Genomic DNA, 4,809 nt, shown 5'->3' on the forward strand with positions numbered 1-4,809 from the left:
TTGAGAAATAAAGACAGACAGTGAAAGAGAGGACTTTTTTTCTTTTCTTTAGGGGCTGGTGAGAAAATGTTCGGGCTGAAAGTTGGCTTGGCGTCTTTATTTCAGTGGCAATGGAGCAGATATAATTCAATAGGAAACGCGGGGATTTTTAATGAAAAGCGTCTCAGGCACACAGCAAACCCCGGCTCTTGTGAATTAATTATCAGAGAAAATAAACTCAAAGAGAATGCAATTGTTAAAAAGAAGGGAAAAAAAGGTAATGGAAAAACAACAACAAAAAGGAAAACGAGATTATATATATATGTGTGTGTGTGTGTGTGTATTCACGAGCACAAACATATACACCTTGTTAAATACAAAAGGATTCCTAAAGATTTTGATTGCCAGAATCTATCAGAAAACCCATAATAGTTGCCGTTTCTCTTCCACTATAAGTTGAGGAGCAGCACACGACATAGTTAACGAATTTAACACATTTGCCAGGCTATATTATATCAAGGTTTTAGATGTATGTGTAGCCTAATCGTCATGTATGTTACGTGTTTTCACAGCAATGTTAAAAGTAAAAAAATGGTCTAAATTACAAAATCTATTATGTTTTCAACGTTCGTTTGTAAAGCATACGATACAGAAAACGCTAAAGTGTGTGTGTTTTTTTTTAAATACCAGCACTCAAGAAAAGGAAGACATACGATCGCGCCAGAATAAATTAGCATTGCTACACGGCCTGGGTGTTAGCCGCGATGTGAAAGGGTTAAGGAGTTTGATAATGAACTTGGCTCGCCTGTCAGTCTGTCTGTCTGGGACTTGATCGATAGCGCAGGCTCTCAGAAAAGTCCAGCCGGCGGGCTCTTCCCCGCTGGCCTCATTCAAGAAAGCCTGAGACACAACTGTGTGAACCACTGACTTTTCGGCCTCCACCTCGGCATCATTCCGGGTTTACATAAAACCCACCGAAGAATGGAGCCCCCAGCCTGAATTAGTACCTTTCTCAATCAGACTGCAGTGAAGGCTGGCTGTACAGTTGGCCAGTCTAGCGACCAGTCCAGTCCGTTGCATAGTGCAGGCGAATTTACACCCTCTTGTGCGCCTGAGCATTTCCCCCTATATCTAGATGTCTTAAACTCTTTTATTTGATGCTTTGTTATTCGGTGTCTGGGCTGTGCATTCATCTGCTTTGGCTTTTGTTATGTGTAAGTTTATGACAATACAGTCAGAAAAATGTCAAAATATTGAAACAAAAAAGGGTGCTGGCTGATTTTTTTTTCCACAGTTTATAAGCATGTCAGCGTGTGTGATTATTGAAGTGTGCAAAAATCCCAAATATTTTACAGACTCCGGTGGGTACTGTGTATTTCGGGTTTTGAAGTTTTAAACCTGCAGGCCTTTATATATATATTTTCATCAAGGTTAAAACGAATCATTGCTTGTGCCAAACCACATTTTGGGGGTAGATTTGATCATTGAGATCTATCAGGATTGTTGAATTCGTACGGAGGTAATGGCCGTGTATGTGCAGGCATACGGTTGGGTACATCGACTTCGAACAAACAACACTCTGTCTTTAGAAAGCAGATTCAAATAATTATAAAGTGAGACTCGGAAATTCAGTATTTTCACTACACCCTTTTGATGAAAAATGTTTCTCTTGTGATAGAAGGTTCCATCACAAGGAAAAAAAATGAAATCCGGTATATTTATTTAATTTACTAATTATAAATTTTAATAACGTTTCACCGCGTATTAGATTGAGTGTTGACTTGTTAATTGAGATATCCACCGAGTGTTAATTAAGGCTTGGAAATGGGTAGGGTACTGGACTGTCATTTCTGTTGGTTTAGCTGGCATACCCCCCCCCAACGCACACACATCCCCACTAACCCTCCTCCAACCCCCCCCCCCCCGAAGCCGCCCCCCCACTCCAACTCCTTTTTCTTCTCATGCTTGGCTCCGATTGGCCGCGCAGGAGGCTGCTGCTGTAGTGACGTCACTGCAGGCGAGAGCTGTCAGAAGAGGAAGCTCTTGGAGAGAAACCAGAGGCTGGGAGGATAGCGAAAGAGACGGATGAACTGAGAGAGCAAGACTGAGGGAAGGGAAGACAGATCAATTGCTAGGTTACAAAAAAAAGAATAAGGGAGACAGGAGTAGCGAGAGAGAAGGGGAGCTTGATATGTTCATTTGCAAAAAAAAAATGAATAGCAAGCATAGATTTCACAAGCAACGTCTTCCCCATCTTGGAAATAAAATAATGATGCTACACATGGAGCAATGAACACACATTACAATGCTGAGGATTGACATCACCTTTAAAAAAAGATGCGTTGCGTTCGCCTTGCTCGTCTTCTGCCGCCGATGGTGTTCCTGCGGTTGGTTGGGTGCTAGTTCCTGGGTTGCCCTGAAAATCAATGTTTTTGACTACTGGAGCAGATTTCCTACGGTGTCACTTTACATCTGCTCATCCGGAACCTTTGCTAGCACCCTGCTTTGCTGACGCTTCGCTCTCGTTTAGGTCTCTTGGGAGAAAAAAAAAACATGGAAGAATTAATTCCTTGTGTTCAAAAGTAAGGACTCTTCATTTAATGCTCTGTGTGGTTTGGTGTATTGTATGTGCCTGTGTTCTGTTATACGCTGTGAGACCTTGGAAGCAGCTGCTCTCAAAAATAATAGATAAAATAGGTCACCGCATCGTAGTTGTGTTGAAAAGTTGACAATAGGCGTCAATGCCCTACAATTGGCCATGCAAAATGTGCTACGTCAAGACATAATTTCAGATTCCTTTTACTTATCTCTGGTTCGCAAAATCCTTGGGCTCCTGCTGTTGGCTTTTTGTAAAAAAACCCACTGCTCTCGATCACAGCTCGGACCAGCTGACCCCAACGCGCCAGACAAGGCCACGGCCAATGGTAGCCTTTTCCATTCCGTATCCTCGCCGGTCCGCCGGGGTTTCAATTCCACGGTCAAGTCCAAGTACTGAAGATAATAGGGATGTAAATTACTTCCCAAAACACTTTTCATAGAAGAAGCGAAGGGAATATTTCCGCGGCTGCACACATGCCTCTCCCGCGTAAGGTGCTTTTGTTCTTATAGTGGTTGTTAGGAATCAACTACAGAGGCGAATATATCTGCTTACAGTCATTTCCCGTGAAAGATAATGTTATTGATACTGACAATAACACGCACCACGAAATATATTACACGCATGTGTATGAACAGACTTTGCAGAAATGTGCTCGTGTGGGTGTGTGGTGGAAAGCTGTATTTTAAATATTTCAGAATCAGGAAAATGTAGCGTATTTTATTCCCTTTTTGAAAAAAAAAAACAAGCAAACAACCAATGTGTGTGTTTAAAATAAATGCTTTGCCATGTTTGTAAGATAAGAAAGTACTGATTTATGCCTTATGTATAAATTATGCAATGTCTCCACTGATATACATTTCTTCCATGCTTTTAAACATATTCAGTTCTCTGTAAATGAGCATTTCTTAGGGCGCATACACTACCTATGTATGCTGGCATTGTTAACCTTGATAATGACACTTGTTTTTATTCTTTTTTTCTATGTTGTTGCATATTTTTTAAATTGCACGCGCCTTTTAAAAGCTACAGTATCCGTGCATGCAATCTGTTTAATCCATATGATTTTATGATAATTTATTAAGATAAAAGAAAAAAAATGCTCTACGAATTTTCAGTAAAGGCCAGCGATGTGGTCACGGTGGACATTAGACATTATCTGTGTCTTTAAATGCAGTGGAAAAGAGGTCATCTTTAGGCGGAAATTGAGATGGAACTCGGGATTTAAATATTACTTGTCCTTTTACCTTTCTCTTACATCCACATATTTCTATGACTGGACGTATGACCAAATTTCAGGCAATCATGTAGGGGCGATTTCCACACAAATACATTACGAGTATTTCCCAATGCAGAAATATTTAAACACTAAAGCATACATCTAGAATTAGTAGTACTTTTATTAATGTTTCTTATTATTGTACTTACCAGCAATGCAACTCTATGCTTATACAATGTCACTACACCACTAGTGTATAAAAATTACACTGAGTGCTTCTCAAATGTGTGATTATTTATGAATTTACACGCACACATATAAATATTTATTAATGTTACCCCTCAATTAGAAGGAGTAATTGCTCAATCTCTTTGCAAAAGAGGTGTAACAAGCTTGCTCATGTCTTATCGGCCTTCGCCTTGCTCTTAGAGATATTTCTTTTTATGCTGAGATCGCCATTCAGTCAATGCAAAATGTCCTGTATTGGTATTCATTTTTTAAAGAACTTATTTTTTACATAGATCTGTAATTTTTGACAGATACTTGCGTTTTAATCCTAGGCCGGTGCAATACCGATGCAATTGCATGGAATGTTTGCTTTTCTTATCTTCTCGCATTGCTTCAGGGTCTCTGTTAAGTGTTTTTAATTGTCAGGCGTGAACATATACCTACGTATACCAACCGGGGCATGTTAAGAAAGAGGGTTTCACCCACTGAAAGACATAAAAGACGATTCACTCGTTATCAACGTGGGGTTACTCATTGGCTAAAAATAACTTCTAATTAAACAGAGTGACGTCAGACGCGCAGGACGTAGTGTGAAAGGGAAACGTGGGTTCATCAGAAGGTGATTAAATTAAACATTTGCATAAAATCACCTGATAATTCCTGCTGGATTTAAAGGAACATGCCATCTTTTGTTGATGGGAATTTAGGATGGCCTGAATCCTATATTGCTTTTTCCTTTTCCATTTTATAGATACATTTGCAAAACAGAAAAACATATTTTATTATG

This window comes from Atractosteus spatula, chromosome 7 (assembly GCF_055471065.1).
Source record: "Atractosteus spatula isolate fAtrSpa1 chromosome 7, fAtrSpa1.hap1, whole genome shotgun sequence".
Lineage (NCBI taxonomy): Eukaryota > Metazoa > Chordata > Actinopteri > Semionotiformes > Lepisosteidae > Atractosteus > Atractosteus spatula.